This window comes from Schistocerca nitens, chromosome 2, assembly GCF_023898315.1.
Source record: "Schistocerca nitens isolate TAMUIC-IGC-003100 chromosome 2, iqSchNite1.1, whole genome shotgun sequence".
Classification (NCBI taxonomy): Eukaryota; Metazoa; Arthropoda; class Insecta; order Orthoptera; family Acrididae; genus Schistocerca; species Schistocerca nitens.
This window is the reverse complement of record NC_064615.1, coordinates 997,116,696-997,136,240: the sequence shown is the minus strand read 5'-3', so window position 1 is coordinate 997,136,240 and position 19,545 is coordinate 997,116,696. Positions and strand designations below refer to the sequence as shown.

Here is a 19,545-nt window from a genome sequence, read left to right as displayed (position 1 = left end):
ACAGATTATAAAAGATAGACCGCCTCAATCTTACTTTACTGGAATATTCAGGTTTCTCCACTCCGGCAGGATTGACATAAAGGGAGTACTGCGACTTTTGACTCACCCTGTACAGTCTGCATTAATGCATACGAAATAAATTTTGTACTGAATATCAGCTTACTTATATTACGTTAAGAAACCTCTTCCTCCACGTGACTGAACATACTGAAAATTGAAATTGAACTTACATTGCAATTTTACAGAAACTGGCTTTTAACTAGTTTTGCCTCACTAGGCTTCATTAAGTAGCATGTAGAGGAAGCATTCAGCAGCAGATAGACACATTTGAAAGTAGACTATTGGTACAGCTACTAGATAAAGACCTTTGTCAAAGAGAGAATCTCTCTCTCACACACACACACACACACACACCCACAAAATGGCCATCTGTGTGTGGAGGGGGAGGGGGGCATGCAAGAGGGTAGTTACGCACAAGTGTGTGCTGGGTGGGTAGGTGAGTGCATGTACGCTGCTCAACGACCCCCCCCCCCCCCCCCATGCAATGAGTAGCAGTTATCCTAATTCATGTTGTTATTCCACATTTGATTTTCCATTGTTAGAGTTTGTATTTTCATATTTAGTTAAAAATTGTTACATTTTACATTTACTACTTTGCCACTAATGCACTTTTATTGTTTGTATTTTGGATTCATAGATGCTCCTGTTTCAGTGTTCCTGAGGTTTTCTTTTTCTCATTCAGGCATGTACCTGTTACACTTTCTATCAGTTTATTTGTAGTTGGAAATCATCCATGAAGTTAAATACACTTTCAGAATCTAATAGTTATTTATATTACTCCTGATATCTTTTGTCACTTTTAAATCTGCATTCAGAAACTTAAAATTGGTTGGTGGCTGTTTTTTTATGCTTACATGACTGGTTATGAACATGCCTAAGGACGTGTTTTATAATCTATGTCTTAATGCAGTAATGTATATCTCTCTGCTCTTCTACCGACTTTATTTTCAAATATATAACAATTGTTACTACTTATTTGGATGTAACTGCTTAAGTAATTTACTTGTATTTTACTCATTTGTGTGAAAAGGGACTGGTGTTTGCGAACTTCTTTGAGAAATAACTAATGGATAATGTTGTAAACCAGGTGACGTACTGACATAGACTGGTGGTGTAGTATGATGCCCCTGTGTGTTTAGTACTACTGGCTGAGAAATTATTTTGTAACCTGGTACATATCTAGCAACAAAGAAAAGTTGTGGAGTGTACCCAGAGCTTCTGGAATAGTTCTCCTCTTCCTGCTCTGTAACTACAGGCTGTGAATGCCTCTCTGGAATTTGCTGTTGATTTGCCACTGGATATGCCTGTGCATCACTGACATAATGCTGTTCTGAATCCGTGGTTAGAACCTGCTGTGACTGCAAACCGTTCTGCTGTATGTACGGTAAATATTCTTCAGAATTACTGGCGGCTGTGGTTTTTATATACATTGGTGCAGTCTGTAATTGTTGCAAGGAAGAATATTGACTGGATTCTTCTTCACTTTTAAATGGTACGATAATAGGTGGCTGAGGTAGCTTAGGAAATAATACATGTTCCTTTGTCAGGTTCTTGGGTGGTTTTGTTCTACGCCCAAAATCCCAATGGTTAAAAGGTCTGGATTTCTTCCTCTTTCTTGTTGCTAACTTCAAAGATGATTCGTGATCATTTTCTTGGCTGCCAGAAATTATGTCTGTAGCACTGAAGTTATCATTTTCTTGTATGTTGAGATTTTCTGAAGTACTTTTCCTTGGAGAAGTATATAAGGTCTTATTGGTCTCCCTGAGAAGTAAATTTCCAATAAGAATTCTGCTTCGGAAATCAAAGTCATCAGGAAAATCTTTATCTGTAGTTTGATCACTTACTACTGACATTGCTGCATCTTCAGAGGCACTTGCTGTGAAGGGCTCTTTATCCTCGTGTACAAATTCTGGTATGTCAGTTAATGAGTAATTCGTCACATGTTTCTCATTTTTATACTCCTGTTCAACAGAGATTGGTGGTGTGTTAACCCAAGACACATCATTATCTGGAATTTTCATCAGAAAGTCAACACTACTTGAATCCAGCTCAAGTGATTTGATAATTTCAACCGCATTCCCGTCCTCCTGAGAATATGAATTTTTGAAAGGAGAAACTGCAGATGCAACAGAATCACCATTAACACAGTTTGTTTCATTAACTGAGTCCTGTTGAACTTCCTGGTAAGAACCATTTGCCTCTGTCACCTGACTGGGTAACAGCAGTACAGTCAATAATGCTGTTACATACTGCCTCATCTGAAACAAAATATATCATTTTCTTACACTGAATCCAAACATAGACAAAAAATTAAAGTATAAACATGAGCTAGTCATTTCAGAACTGCAGGTCTTACACTGGGGAAACAATACTTCCACCAATACATATTCTCAATACCAAAATATGAATTTTATATTTTTGTGACAAAAGACTGTCTTCAGGAGCTCATCAATAAAATGAAAGAATAGATATTGAAAGAAGAGGATATGCCTGGGAATTTTATTATCAGAAGGCACCAACAGTTAGAACCTATATGAAAATATATTTGTTTAGTTACTAGAAAACTACTAACAGGCAGCATTAACAAACTGCAGAAAGTTATCGAGGTACGAAGAATGGAAAGGCTCCTAAAGATAGTGATATTCCAACAGAAATAACTGTGACTTCAATCTAGGGTTCACAGATTTTTGATAAAGCTTTTGACTAAGTTTTGATAAAATTTGTATTAACAGCCATTGATAAACAGTACACTGTTACAGTCTATGTGTATGACTGGAAACCATAATACATGGGAAGCCTGGAGGCAGTCTTTAGTCTTCATCTATCAACAGAAGATGATGATGATGATGATGACAGTGATGAACACATACCATTATGCACTTTTATTAATTTACAAATCAATTTAAACTTCGGATTATTTCCAACATTCAAACATCGATTACATCTACAAGCCATTTCTGTCATTGGTAAAGCTACATTAGAGAGGCAAAATTTCTCTTCTCCTAACCTCTGCGAGGCCGAGTTTCCTTCCATCACTGTTTGTTAATGATCAAGTATGGATACCATTAGTAAGTTTTACTCTCCAATTTTCAAACTTTTTCTCAGTAGTACAGGGAAGGTCATCCAACATGGCATACATCTGCCCAGATATGCAATTCCATCTGATTAACATGCATGAATGCTCACGTTTCCAACACCCAACATGGCAGATAATCTGTAAAAATACACTCCTGGAAATTGAAATAAGAACACCGTGAATTCATTGTCCCAGGAAGGGGAAACTTTATTAACACATTCCTGGGGTCAGATACATCACATGATCACACTGACAGAACCACAGGCACATAGACACAGGCAACAGAGCATGCACAATGTCGGCACTAGTACAGTGTATATCCGCCTTTCACAGCAATGCAGGCTGCTATTCTCCCATGGAGACGATCGTAGAGATGCTGGATGTAGTCCTGTGGAACGGCTTGCCATGCCATTTCCACCTGGCGCCTCAGTTGGACCAGCGTTCGTGCTGGACGTGCAGACCGCGTGAGACGACGCTTCATCCAGTCCCAAACATGCTCAATGGGGGACAGATCCGGAGATCTTGCTGGCCACGGTAGTTGACTTACACCTTCTAGAGCACGTTGGGTGGCACGGGATACATGCGGACGTGCATTGTCCTGTTGGAACAGCAAGTTCCCTTGCCGGTCTAGGAATGGTAGAACGATGGGTTCGATGACGGTTTGGATGTACCGTGCACTATTCAGTGTCCCCTCGACGATCACCAGTGGTGTACGGCCAGTGTAGGAGATCGCTCCCCACACCATGATGCCGAGTGTTGGCCCTGTGTGCCTCGGTCGTATGCAGTCCTGATTGTGGCGCTCACCTGCACGGCGCCAAACACGCATACGACCATCATTGGCACCAAGGCAGAAGCGACTCCCATCGGTGAAGACGACACGTCTCCATTCGTCCCTCCATTCACACCTGTCGCGACACCACTGGAGGCGGGCTGCACGATGTTGGGGCGTGAGCGGAAGACGGCCTAACGGTGTGCGGGACCGTAGCCCAGCTTCATGGAGACGGTTGCGAATTGTCCTCGCCGATACCCCAGGAGCAACAGTGTCCCTAATTTGCTGGGAAGTGGCGGTGCGGTCCCCTACGGCACTGCGTAGGATCCTACGGTCTTGGCGTGCATCCGCGCGTCGCTGCGGTCCGGTCCCAGGTCGACGGGCACGTGCACCTTCCGCCGACCACTGGCGACAACATCGATGTACTGTGGAGACCTCACACCCCACGTGTTGAGCAATTCGGCGGTACGTCCACCCGGCCTCCCGCATGCCCACTATACGCCCTCGCTCAAAGTCCGTCAACTGCACATACGGTTCACGTCCACACTGTCGCGGCATGCTACCAGTGTTAAAGACTGCGATGGAGCTCCGTATGCCACGGCAAACTGGCTGACACTGACGGCGGCGGTGCACAAATGCTGCGCAGCTAGCTCCATTCGACGGCCAACACCGCGGTTCCTGGTGTGTCCGCTGTGCCGTGCGTGTGATCATTGCTTGTACAGCCCTCTCGCAGTGTCCGGAGCAAGTATGGTGGGTCTGACACACCGGTGTCAATGTGTTCTTTTTTCCATTTCCAGGAGTGTAGCTCCATGACCATGCAGAAACCACACTATTGGTGCCTGTAACTGTCAACTCCCCATGAAAGCCTAGGAGTATGTGCTTTGTTGTATGTTGAACTGACATGGAATGACCCTATAATAATTCCAATCCCAAAGAATGCAGGTGTTGACAGATGTGAAAATTACCGAACTATCAGTTTAAGAAGTCACAGCTGCAAAATACTAACGCGAATAGTTTACAGACGAATGGAAAAACTGGTAGGAGCCGACCTCAGGAAAGATCAGTTCGGATTCCGTAGAAAATTTGGAACACGTGAGGCAATACTGACCCTACAACTTATCTTAGACAATAGGTTAAGAAAAGGCAAACCTATGTTTCTAGCATTAGCAGACTTAGAGAAAGCTTCTGACAATGTTGACTGGAATACTCTCTTTCAAATTCTGAAGATGGCAGGGATAAAATACAGGGAGCGAAAGGCTATTTACAATTTGTACAAAAACCTGATGGCAGTTATAAGAGTCGAGGGGCATGAAAGGGAAGCAGTGGTTGGGAAGGGAGTGAGACAGGGTTGCAGCCTCTCCCCGATGTTATTCAATCTGTATATTGAGCAAGCAGTAAAGGAAACAAAAGAAAAATTCGGAGTAGGTATTAAAATCCATGGAGAAGAAATAAAAACTTTTGAGGTTCACCGATGATATTGTAATTCTGTCAGAGACAGCAAAGGACTTGGAAGAGCAGTTGAACGGAATGGACAGTGTCTTGAAAGTAGGATATAAGATGAACATCAACAAAAGCAAAACGAGGATAATACAATGAAGTCGAATTAAGTCAGGTGATGCTGAGGAAATTAGATTACGAAATGAGACACTTAAAGTAGTAAAGGAGTTTTGCTATTTGGGGAGCAAAATAACTGATGATGACTGAAGTAGAGAGGACATAAAATGCAGACTGGCAATGGCAAGGAAAGTGTTTCTGAAGAAGAAAAGTTTGTTAACATCGAGTATAGATTTACGTGTCAGGAAGTCGTTTCTGAAAGTATTTGTATGGAGTGTAGCCATGTATGGAAGTGAAACATACGATAAATAGTTTGGACAAGAAGAGAATAGAAGCTTTCAAAATGTGGTGCTACAGAAGAATGCTGAAGATTAGATGGGTAGATCACGTAACTAATGAGGAGGTATTTAACAGAATTGGGGAGAAGAGGAGTTTGTGGCACAACTTGACTAGAAGAAGGGATTGGTTGGTAGGACATGTTCTGAGGCATCAAGGGATCACCATTTAGTATTGGAAGTCAGCGTGGAGGGTAAAAATCGTAGAGGGAGACCAAGAGATGAATACACTAAGCAGATTCAGAAGGATGTACATTGCAGTAGGTACTGGGAGATGAAGAAGCTTGCACAGAATAGAGTAGCTTGGAGAGCTGCATCAAACCAGTCTCAGGACTGAAGACCATAATAACAACAATAGGACAGATGGAGGATTGTCCCAAAATGCAAGTTTTTTGATTGTTTGTAGAATTAACCCACACATACATGTGTGTGCATGCTCATTTAAAATGAGTGTCTCCCCCCACACACACACTCATACAATCAGTTCTAAAACTTTCAATTAAAAGGAGAAAATTAAGTGGAAAGACCTAAAACAGGGCAACAGATAGTTAGCTACCTGATCACTGGACTAAGGGTGATCCAGATGTCATGAAACGTACAAAAACCTCTGGTCTAAAATCTTACCAAACTTGTCTCATCATCAACTACAATATAGACCATGTCCCCATTTAACTTGCTTATGCCCTTTTGTGATAATATGAAATGTGTTCATTTAAAATGGGGCATGCAGTAATTTACTTGTCACTGGAGTCACAGAGTGGAGGGTTCTCCTGCTGGAGTATGCCATTAATGGACACCGTGTTGTGGCTAAGTGTATTTCATACCATTATAGGTGCTGAGGTATGTCACTGGCAGATGGTTGACTTTAGTGGCATCAGCATATTCACCATCACATATACTAATGTCACATTGTATTCACTCAACGTCTGCTTGCTCATTACCCCAGTTTCCTTTATGCCCTGCTGAGTGGTGTATGTTTCCCCCCTCCAGTTTGAAGAAAGAGAAGTTTTTGCTGCGTCTTTTTGTGGTATTTTCCTTACTTCCTCCAATTTGAAGAATGAGAAGTGTTTCCTGTGTCTTTTGTGTTATTTTCCATACTTAGTTACATATGATACAATGCCTGTAAGACAGGAAGGGTTTGCTTTGAAGACACTTCATCCACTCCAGTACCTTCACGACTCTATGTAGTTACCCAGTAACTACAGTATAGTCATTGGGAAGATGGATCATGAGGACATGGACGGGGAACACATTTAAACAGTGAAGGAAGCCACCTTGTTCTGAATCGTTAGTGTGTACTATAAAAGGTAAATATGGCATGTATCCACATTAAAATTTGTCATATCTTACATCAATTCTGCACATCTTTATGAGGCGAGATGGAGCTCTGCTCCAACCTTGGTGCACTGAATGAGGTGACACAGTAATTAGCATACATGACTTGCATTTCGGAGGACGAAGGTTCAAATCCGCATCTGACCATACTGATTAAGGTTTTCTGTGATCTCCTTAAATTCATCGAGGCAAATGCAGGAATGGTTCCTTTGGAAGGACACAGCCATTTCCTACCCCACCCTTGAAGCAATCTGAGCTTGTGCTCCATTTCTAATGATCTCACTGTCAATAGAATGTTAAACCCCCATCTCCTTCCTTCTGACCTTCATATAAAACTTAAAAATCACCTTAGCATAAAACCTTAAAATCAGAAACAAACATATGTATAAGATAGTCCTTCACACAGATATCAAAAGGATTTGTTAAACTCGATTATTAAGAAGCCATTCCACTGGTGGACACGCAAAAATGGTGTGGTATGCAGGCGTCTGTGACAAGGAGATGGATTTATAACCCCTCGTCTGCCTGGTGTTGAGTGGTGGCTCACCAGTCCCAGAATACAGGGATGGTATGGGTCGATTCTAAACGCTCCAGTTTCCATTCCATCATTGGGCACCACAAAAGTTTTTTGAACAGGACAGTCTTGTAGGCTTATAAACCAAGCATCCATAATATAACCAAGACTAATAAGGTGTGGCAACCAGATAAGCTTTAAATCAAATGTGAGGACCAGAAACACCACAGTTTCTTTGAAACTAAGGACAGTGTCCCTCATCATCAATTCAGGAAAGTTTAAAACAGAATGTGAATGGTTACAGTCACACATGTTGGTGATTCATTGTTTAAAATGATGCGTAGAAAGGCGAGAAATATAAATTTATGAAGACGTCTTTGGAAGACCCATTCTTAGAGCTCTCCAAGGATACATTTATTGCATATTCACATATTATCATTAATCTTCCGAATCCACAAAATTCCTGTGAAGGAAAACCTATAGTATAGCTGCTTATAGGAGGAGCAGGTTATAAAAAATGTAGTGTTATCTCTGCACACTCGCTGAAAGCAATTAAAGCTCTCCATGCTGAAATTTAAAATATTTCAATTTCCATAACTTCACCATTTCCTCTAATGCTCATATCCTCTCTCACAAGAGAAGTAAAGTCATTCTCTGTTATATCACTACCATGATATTACATGCAGCAGAAGCAGTAATCAATCCCCCCCTTTCCAGGTGCCTTTCACTACAAAACTGTAGCATGGTGAGCCTTAAACAGAAGAGAACTCGCACAACAACATCCATCAACAGATATACTAATCACCTTCAAAAGGTTCCTAGCTCAGACCCTTTGTTCAATTACAAAACAGAAGGAGTGCTGGGCAAGATTTTTAACAATACTGAGACCCCTAATTCCTCCTCTGAAATATGGGACAAGCAAAACAGGTATTTATAGGCACCAGTGGCCCGGGCAGGACGATGTCATATAATGTGGGCCCACCATCTTTACTGAACAGCATGTGACAATACCCTCCCACCTTCCACTTCCATAAATTGTTGCCCAGTGCCTCAGACATGCCATTAATGATGAGACTCACCATGTACTCACAGAAAAGTATCAACATAGTAAGGATGCACCAAACAAGTTCTAAAGACAGGAAATGTGGGTGCAGCCCAGAATGGTCGACCAAAGGTACCAACACCAGAAAAGCTGATCATTGTAAATGCCACACAGTGTTTTCAGTCCACGAAGTCTGCACAATGCCTTCCTAACCAGTCTGCACGGTGCAGTCCTTAATCTGTAACTAGTACGGTGCATAAGTTGTTTCATACCCAGTAAGGTGGGGTCACAGGGACACCGATACTTGTTACTTTAAAATGCTCCCTGTTAATGTTCAATTAAAATCAAAACATTTTTTTTACAACCACACATCATATCTAAAGGTATCTAAATAAGATTGAACACAGAAAATGTAAATTTTTATTTTATAAAAAAGTATATTTAACAAAATGCAAAACTGTGAAAATTAAAATTACAAAATATTAAACATTAAAATTAAGACATGAGTACATGAAAAATCATAAAAAATAGTGATTGATTTCTATTATTTACTATAAAAGGAAAATTAAAAAATTGGACAAAAGATAATTTTAAAAAATGTTACTCAAATCACCAACACTATTACAGGCAGTCTTCACAGACACTCTTGGCACAATCCATGCATACTGCTGTACTGCAATGAGTACAGTAAACCTTTCCCTCCCCCTGCTCCTTGGGCACTTCCCACTCCTTATTCTTTTACGAGGTACCGCTGAGGGCTTTGGGATTTGTTAATTTACCACCCTAGCAATCAACTGTCTAAGATCATGCAGTATGTGCAAATTGATGACCCTCCTCTGAAACTGCAGTTCAACCAGATACCTCACCAAATTTTTAATAAAGTCAAACCTTGATAATTGTCTATTTTCCGGCAATGATGAATAAATCACATATGAATTTACAGCAGAAATATTCAACATTGTGTAAAAAACAGTAAGGAGCTACCTTCTGCTTCTTCTGTTTGTGGAGTATACTGTACACTTCTCATCAAAGAGCATCGACTCCTTTCGTGGCATTATAATAATGTATTAGTTCAGGTTTTCCAGTTTCGTCATTAACAGTAGCGCTGTGATGCATCGAAGAAACTAAAACCACTGCCTTTCTTGGTTTGGGGACATGGGATACTAAAATCATATTTTCCCCAAAGCCAAAAACTGATTTTCCATATTTCCTTGCTTTTGAGGGAAGAAATTCCTTTGGAATTTCTTTTTTATTTTTCTTCAAAGTCCCAACATAAGTAAGGCCCCTTTTCCTCAACTCCCTCACAACTTCAATGGATGAGAACCAATTGTCAGCCGTGATATTGCGGCTGGTTCCTTCGATTGATTTTGTCAACCTGCACTGGTTTTGACAATTTTTTCTCTTCTTCTGACAAAGTATTACTATCACTTCCTTTGCCAGCATAAATGTATCCATCCAAAAAATAATGAGATTTTGCATCACTGTTTGCAAGAATTTTTATAACGTATTTTCTTGGCTTATTTGGAATATACATTCTAAATTTACACCTGCCTTCAAAGCCAATAAGCATTTCATTGATGCATGCTTGGTTACTAATAAAATAATTTTCTTAGGTCACTAATAGAATAATTTTCTTAATATTTATTTATAAATCGATTAAATACACGAGAAATTGTTGCAGTTGGGCCTGTTTTTGTACGCTCTTGTCTAGTTATTGATTCGTCAAAACGGAGGGCAGCTAAAATTATTGTAAATATTTTCTCTGACATAGTGCAGCTGAAAATCTCTCTGCCAGTCCCATCAGTTCCAAATATTGAGTTCATCCTCGTCATGTGATTTTGAAAATAGGCGTGAAAAAGAGTAGGCCATGGAATGCTTTCAACTCCACAATAGCAAATGTGCTACCAAATATTTGTTATCTGTAAAGTTATTTCTTATGGCCTCCATTCTGTAATTTGAGCATAATAATACTTCATTTAAAATATCATTTGTAAAAATACAAGCCCAAGCAGCTAGCTCAGAGCAACTTTTTCCAAATAGTTTAACAGGGCCTATAACTCCGGGTAAATGGACAATTAAACTGTGGGAACGGGTATGTACATTTATGGCAGGTGGTGTGGACCACCACTTGAAACTATTTTTTCCAAAATAATTCTGAGCTGTCATGCCCTGAGATGCAACATTTCCTGCACACTGCATACTTCTTCTAAATTTACCAAATAAATACCTGATTCGGCTTCATATTCCTGATTGTCATCGGTCCCATAATCTAATTCTGAATTCGAATCATGGTCACTTTCCAAATCTGGATCAAACTTCCACAATCACTCATAGCACCTTCCAGCCATTCCAGAAAATTGGCATCATTAACATTCATCAACTGCCGCTGTGAATATGCTATTTTTGACTGAAACAATGTCAACTGTTTTGAATAAAAAAAGTTTCACTAATGGTATGGTGGGGTCACATAGACCCCATGCTCCACTAATGAAACTCATAAACCACTTACAGCAGAACAACTACTTCTGTCAACAGCTCAGAATCTACTGCATGAAAGGTACTGTGGACCACAGTTCCTAATAGCAGCCCATATGGGAATTACAAAATAAACGAAACTGGCTGGGGGTCCCAGGAACCCAACACCCTGGTTACAGGTTAAAGGTGCATTCGTAAAGAATTTGTGAGTTGTTACTTGATGTCAACGTAAAATGTATAGATTCCTCAACTTTAAACCAAGTTACAGAGTGAATGAAGTTGAATAAGAAACCTCTGAAACAATCTACAATAATGCAATCTTTTCTCATGATCGTTTCTTGTAACACTTGCATGGCGTGCATTCTGTATGGTCGCAATGCTGATCTTCTTCGCAGCTCTGATTTGTGACGGATGACAGGCCTTTCTCCTGGCTCAATCGACGCAAAGATTTCCTCGGAGACTTCTTCAAGCATCTTCGAACATTATCAATACTCTCTGCACTCAATGATGTTCTAAGTTTACCACTGTCATCGTTTAGTACAACAGTTCTTGAACTCGACAAAGTTGTTGCCTTTGTTGAACACAGTGCACAATGAATTTTCACCAGTAATGCCTGTTGTGTTGTAACCATTGAGTGTATCTTCCACTACACGTTCACAATAAAAACTAGCTCCCGAAGTGTATACGTGTTTCTGCCAGCTAAGGATTGCGAACGAATCACTAATTTGCTCGTTATTGTCAGGCGGCCCGAACCACACACTCAAGGCTGCATAAATATCTCTCTATTTAAAGTTAACCAATTTCGACAATTGTTTCGTCAGGTCTTATGAAATCTTTTTGCTATAAATATGTTCATCTTACTTTGGTCCTCATGCCAAATTGTCGTGTGGATAAAAAGCAGATTTTTAAGGCCGGAAGATCACAGCACAGTCTGTCGAAATATTTATTTATGCAATCTTGGCTGTTGAATGTTTTTAGCAAATAAAACAGATCGCTCCTTCAGTCCTCTCAAAATGAGGAAACTCAACCAGTTATTGTATGTTATTATATGTGACATTTGGTGAATCATATCTGCCTTTTACGCTAGTCATTACTTGTATGTACTCATTTGATAAGTAGACCAAATCAGAACAATCAGTTCTGTCAAACTGGGCGACAAGTTTACTGTGACGAATGCAGACGCCACCCTATTCTCGGCATGAGATGTACGAATCCCGCTCCCCAGTCGATCACACTATCCTTATAACCACCCAACATTCTTCTAGCGTATCACAGCATACTTTACAGTAGAATAGGCTCCATCACTCCCACTTCCCTCAACACCTTTTTTCAAGCTCCCTGTTTTTTTTTTTCTCGTCTTATTTTTCGCTAACGTAATTTCGTAACACCACAAGCCGCGCTATTAGAAGCTAGCGTCAATGGTCATGTTCGCAGTCGTTTAACAGCTGATGCTGTATCCGTGTATCGACTGATGTGAGAGAGAGAGAGAGAGACAACAGTCTGCGCATGCGCACATTTCATGCCACGATTAGGGAGCCATCTACAGTCGTCGTAGAGAACTGGTTGGTCCAATTCGACGGAACAGATTGTACTGGTTCAGTCTGGTTGTTGTCAAATTGGGTACAAACAGGAATGTGCCAATTCGATCAAAATAAAACAATGGCTTTCGATTACAGTAATATTATTCTAGCGTAAAAAAAAGTATAATCTACCAAATATTGCGTCTAATGTGAGCAATACTAACGTGCTCGCATCGTAATATGTTTCTCGAAGTAGATAAATGGGAGAGTTTAACAGAGTAAAAGCATACTTACCTGGCACAGAGGATACCGTGATCATGAAGGCGGTTCCTCCAGGACGAGGCTCTTCCATTGCACTTCGGTTGGGCTGACCCCTGCGATTACCCCTAATGTGGGTAACTCGGGTGCATAATTTTTGGTAGTCGGGACTGCGTTCGCGCAGACCCGGTATAATCATAATTTAAAATTGGAAATTGTATGCTAGCCAGTGAGTATTCTTAAATTTCCTCAGAGTCGTTAACAAAATATACATGAACGTGCCATGCTATTTTGAGTGATGTTTACTATACATTTTCTTGTTCAAATGGCTCTGAGCACTATGGAACGTAAACATCTACGGTCATCAGTCTCCTATAACTTAGAACTACTTAAACCTAACTAAACTAAGGACATCACACAACACCCAGTCATCACGAGGCAGAGAAAATTCCTGACCCCGCCGGGAATCGAACCCGGGCGCGGGAAGCGAGAACGCTACCGCAAGACCACGAGCTGCGGACACATTTTCTTGCTCCAACATTTTTTGCACGCTGAGATGTAATCATGACATTGCCTTACCACGGGAATTATTGAAAAATGGCTCTGAGCACTATGCGACTTAACTTCTGAGGTCATCAGTCGCCTAGAACTTAGAACTAATTAACCTAAGGACATCACACATCCATGCCCGAGGCATGATTCGAACCTGCGACCGGAGCGGTCGCTCGGTTCCAAACTGTAACGCCTAGAACCGCACGGCCACTCCGGCCGGCGGAATTATTGAAATAAAGGGCCCCGACAGGGGCGTAGGCAGAAATTTTCCCAGACGAGGCATGTCTCTAAAATTGCCATTTTTTTATATAAATTAGTCAGTTTTGAGACTTGTCAGGCTAAAAAGCAAATTTTATAGATGACAAAATGTTTATTGTATCCCAGAGAATTGATGGTAATCCACTCAAAATTTACATATATTACAGGATGTTTACTTTAATACTTACAGGGTAAGCATGATTCGAGATTATCTTCAAAGTAAACTTTTTTGTATTATTAAAATGATCACGGATGTGACATCTAGAAGTTGGCGATCTAAAATTATGCCCTAATTGATACTGAGTGTGAAACATTTTGAAGTAGGAAATAATTAGAAACGAGATTAATGTCAAATTTTTCTCGAAAGTGATCACGTAGAGAACAAATTTTAGCCAGCGATCACTCGCACTGTTAGAAAAAAATCTAACATTTATGATTGAAGTTAAATATTCAAGCACATTTCAAATCTAATGAACTGACGATCTAGAAATACTTTCTTCAATTAATCTGTGACTCAACAATCAAATTTCAACAATAGCTTGCTAGTTGTGCCATTATTTGAAGTGGTGCGCTTTGTTGGATTTTTTCTCTAACACGGGAGTCTTTACGTAACAATTACTTCTTTTGTGGAATACCGAATTGCTTCACTTTTTGTGTATCTTGTACTTGTAACATGCGGCTGTGTTCGTTTGCTTTCTCCTGAAAGTATTCTGCGTATGTTACGTCTTTTATAAGAAAAGTAAGTATTTTTATTGGGATAAACGAAATGAATGAGGCAATTCCTAATTATCTCTGTCGGATAAATAGGCACGTCCGTGTCCGCCCCGGTAGCTGAGTGGTCAGTGTCAATCCTAAGGGCCGGGTTCGATTCCCGGCTGGGTCGGAAATTTTCTTCGCTCAGGGACTGGGTGTTGTGTTGTCCTAATCATCATCATTTCATCCCCATCGACGCGCAGGTCGCTGAAGTGGCGTCAAATCGAAAGACCTGCACCAGGCGAACGATTTACCCGACGGGAGGCCCTAGCCACACGACATTTCCATTTCTGTCGGATATGAAAATACTTTTCTGGGAAGAAGTCATGTCGGAGGAACAGATATTGATGTGGCTAGAACGCTAGATGAACCAGTAAACGAGGATATTTAAGGTCGGGACACACACGTCCGGGCCGTGTCAGGGCCGAGCGTCGGACGAGGGACGGCCGTGCTCCGGTCCGTTCCTGCAGGGGCCACACATGACCGGGGCACGTCCGTGTCTGTTGTTCCTTGTAGTGACTCGGACGCGGTGATCTGTTTCTGTTTGTGAAAGCTGTAAAACATGTTCACTAATTTTCGCAATAGTGAATTAGGACTTATAGCACTTGCTTTAGACGAAGAGGAAAAAGAACGAAGGCAAACAAGAAGAAGAAAATTATGGATCCACAGTGCCTGGAAAACAAGACCAGAACAGGGAGAGTTTCGAACATTATTTTCTCATCTCATAGATGATGAGACTAAGTTTTATGAATGTTTTAGGATGACGCAGTACACCTTCTGTGAACTTTTAAAGAAACTAGAACCAAGACTGAGAAAAAACGACACTTTCTGGAGAGTTTCACCCAAAGAACGACTGGCTGTTTTTTTTTTTAAGGTAGGTTAACGAAAAGTGCACAGAACACAAATAAATAAGAAGTTTTAAGGACAGCTTTTTTATTTTATTACTTTAGTAATTGAAAGATAAATGCATAAGTTAGTAAATAATACAGTTAAATTTCTACTACCCTAAGAAAAACAAATGAGGACTATTCGGTGAATTAGTTTCTGAAGCTGATGAGGATGCAGGGGAACTTTGAGGATGATGGCTTGGGTTATTCATATACGAATTGTGGGAATCCCTTTGCAGATCCAAAAGCTGCTGTGTAGGTTCTGCTGACTCGTTTTCCAGAGGTGAAGGATATGGTGTTGAAACAGATTTTGCTGAGGAATTGGAGGATGATTGAGTGCATTGATGGACTGATACGTCATTCATGAATTGCTTCAGTTCAAGTGAATTGATGGACTGATACGTCATTCATGAGCTGCTTCAGTTCAAAGTCTTATACAATTGAAAAAAATCCTACTTTTAGCTCGATGAAAAAGTAGTGGATGCAACGATTTTAGGGCTGGTGCTATATCAGCCAGAAAAGCATCAACTGGATTTTGTATTTCTCTCTGTTTTTCAGCTTTTTTTCTGCCAAAATGTAAGCCATGAGCTGGCTTGATGTAGATTCTTGTGGTTAAACCTCACGCTGAAATTTTCCTTTCAGTGGTGGTTTCATAAACGTGTTCTTATTTGAAGTGAATGAGCTGAGGACGTATGGGAATGCTGAGTGCGCTCAAATTCTCTGTTTCACTACCCTGGGTTTTAATGATCGATTCTTCATCTGCAATGTCTTCTTGTGTAGACTCTTTCGTTTTCAGCAATAGACTGCTCCTCTTGGGAATCTGTATTTGATTCTTGTTTATGCTCATTATTGTCTTGCGTGTAAGGAACATTGGAAACTATTTCTCGTTCTACGATGTAAGGTAGCAGGAACTTTAACAGATCTTCATACTTATATTTATGTTGATGAACAGCAGCTTGTCCTGAAATAGTTTTCCTTTTCTGCAGGGTCTTCCTTAGTTGGTCACGAACAGATGCTCATTTTTTTTTTTTTTTTTGCATTCCTCTATTCCACCTGTAGCAAAAATATTTTAAATCGCGTATTTATATTACAAGGTTTAAAATGCTGCAAATATTTTATAGATTATACAGTATTTCTCATCTTATACAGTTCAATTTTTTTTCAGGTTCCTTGCCACAGGAGATTCCTTTAAAACTATTTCCTTCGGCTACAGGTTGGGAAAATCCACAGTTGGAGCTATCGTCCATGATAGCTCTACAGCAGTTATCGATTTATTGTTAGAAGAGGTGATGCCTGTGCCGAATGAAGAAAAATGGAATGCTAATAGCTGAGGAGTTTTGGGCAAATTGGCAGTTTCCAAACTGCATTGTATCTTTAGATGGAAAGCACGTAACAATGCAGGCTCCAAACAACTCAGGAAGTCTCTGTTGGAATTACAAAAAAACATATTCCATTATGCTTCTTGCTCTGTTTCACCCATGTTATAATTTTATTGCAATAAACGTGGGAGCGTACGGAAAAAACTCTGATGGAGGCATTCTAGTAAATTCAAACCTTGGAAAGTCACTGGAAAATAATACGCTTAGCGTCCCAAAGAGTAAAACTTTACCCGGAACTGATGTTGAACTTCCAACGGTAATTGTAGGCGATGAAGCTTTTCCTCTCAAAACATACTTGATGCGACCATATCCTGGCAGGAACTTAACAAATGACAAGGCTATATTTAATGATCGTTTGAGTCGGGCAAGAAGAATATCCGAAAATGCATTTGGTATATTGCAACAGAAATTTCGAATATTTAGAAGAATCCTTCAGGGAGATCCTAATAACCTTACAATGATTGTGACGGCTGCGTGTGTACTGTACAACTTTATTAAAAAAATGGAAGGTTATTGGGTGCCTGAACAGAGGATGGATCAAAAGGAAACTGCTGAGGGATCCGGAAGATCATCAAATCTTCGAAACCTACCTCGAATTCGTGGGAGATCAACAGATGCTGAATTTGCTGTACGAGAACAACTCAAAAAATTCCTGAATTCTACACAAGGGGCTGTGGAATGGCAAGAACATGTCGCCTTGGCGATATAACGATGACGTAAACCAAACATCTGTTTGTAAAATAAAAAAGTGAATAAATATCTTTCGGGTATTAAAACTTGTATAGTTTTTATCTTAACTTTGGCTTGTAGATCTGTTGCAATTGTCTACAAGACAATTCTACCGTCAGGCCGTGTCCGTCACGTGAAAAATTAAACACTGCGAATCTCGCCCGGCCCGGCCCCGGCCCGTTGACGTTCCCCGTGCACGGCCCGGTCAAGTGGGGCCCGCTACATTTATTTTAAAGATGTATTTCGTTGTCCGGGTGACGGACGATACTCGGACGTGTCTCGGCACGGACACGGTCCGGACATGTGTGTCCCGACCTATACATAGAGGGTCTGCCATCAGATACTGACGCAACCTCTGAGCATGAAGAGATCAATACCGCAACAGATCAGTCACACAGCGAATCTGAAACTTCTGCTACAGGTGTTTCTCAATACACAGATCGTGAAACCCTTCTTGGTAAGGATTGAATAACAGCATCGGAGCAATAAATGCTCAAATAATACAGAAGGTAAATACAAATGACCTAATTCCAAGGAGAATATTCATCACAGAATTGAGTATGATGCTTACAAAAGCCCACATGATCAAAGCCATGTAGATTCCGAGGATATCACTTCGCTTGAAGGAGAAAATAAAACGTGTTGTATATATTTGCAAATTACCAACAGCCAAAGAAGAAATGAATGAAGAGAAAAAGATGTCACTACTGCCCTAAAAGGAAAAACAGATTTCCACAGCATCGCTGCCATCATTGTTCCAGTCCTTTCTGTAAAGAACATACAGCATCGAGTGTTCTTATTTGCCAGGAGTGTACGTCACAAGATGCCATATCTGAATCTGACGAGTAAAAAGGTGAGTGGTTAACATTAATTCATCACTTGCTATAAATATTACGAACTCATACAAGGCAATAAAGGAAATCGGCACGGCACACACAAGAGCGGCTTTTTTCCCCCTCCTTTATAGCCACAAAACGGCAGCATGCTTATTCATGGAAACGAATAAAGACCGCGCTCCATAACTGAGTGTCTGGTGTTACATTTTCAAAAGAGAATATGACAATGACACTTGTCCCCCCCCCCCCCCCCTGCGGACACCTATTGTCCCAGATAATAACAATTGCTCATCAGGCACTTAAGAGGTACAGTGTTTTACAAACTACTGTCTCATCGCTCACTGTTTACAAGGAACGAAATGATGATTCATCTCTACTACATACCAATCCACTTTTTGAGCAGGCAGTTGATATTGAGCTTCCGTAATCCAAATGGCTGATTCTGTGCATCATTTTTGGACAATACGCCTTATTGTGTAATAAATATTGAGCGTACCCTACAACGTTCATCCACGTTCTATAATTACCAAGATAAAAAATTTATATCGCTTTTTTCGCATAAGGTACTACCAATAATACCCCTGCTCACAAAAAAAGTTGGAGCAAGAAAATCTAAAGCACGGATTACCTAAAATCGCACCCCGTTCACGCGCATTTTCTGTAACTCTGAGGACATTCTAGCAAAGAAGCACACAACCAAAGTTACTGGAACTCTTAATAGCTATATGAAAATAATCTAACTTTAAATTATGATTAGACCGGGTCTGCGCGAACGCAGTCCCGACTACCAAAAATTATGCACCCGAGTTACCCACATTAGGGGTAATCGCAGGGGTCAGCCCAACCGAAGTGCAATGGAAGAGCCTCGTCCTGGAGGAACCGCCTTCATGATCACGGTATCCCCTGTGCCAGGTAAGTATGCTTATAGTGGGAAAAAGTCTCTCCTTTATCTCGTACAGTGGGCATGAGTTAAAGCGAGAGCATATCAATGTTCACATTATGTCCAATCGCTTATGCTATACGCTTCAAAGGAAACGATAACACAATATTTTTGCTGCGGAGAACTTCCGTCTATTTGTTCAGAAGCAGCAGAGCTATACACACACCATTTCACAAAAATAACTCCAGAGGTGATCTACGATCTAATTGGGCCGACTACTTCTGTAAACTGACAGTAGATGGCAACCGGGTCTTGTAGAGGCGCAGGCTGTTC

At 40.6% G+C, this 19,545-nt stretch overlaps 2 non-coding genes across 2 annotated transcripts; one reads left to right on the top strand and one right to left on the bottom strand.

The window, feature by feature from the left end:
* The first annotated feature begins 12,966 nt into the window (after nucleotides 1–12,966).
* On the top strand, nucleotides 12,967–13,129 carry LOC126237625 (U1 spliceosomal RNA). Its single transcript, XR_007545107.1, has one exon. It is a non-coding gene; the product is annotated as a U1 spliceosomal RNA (small nuclear RNA).
* A 5,960-nt stretch (nucleotides 13,130–19,089) lies between these two features.
* On the bottom strand, nucleotides 19,090–19,252 carry LOC126237627 (U1 spliceosomal RNA). The gene has a single exon (XR_007545109.1). It is a non-coding gene; the product is annotated as a U1 spliceosomal RNA (small nuclear RNA).
* Nucleotides 19,253–19,545: the final 293 nt, after the last annotated feature.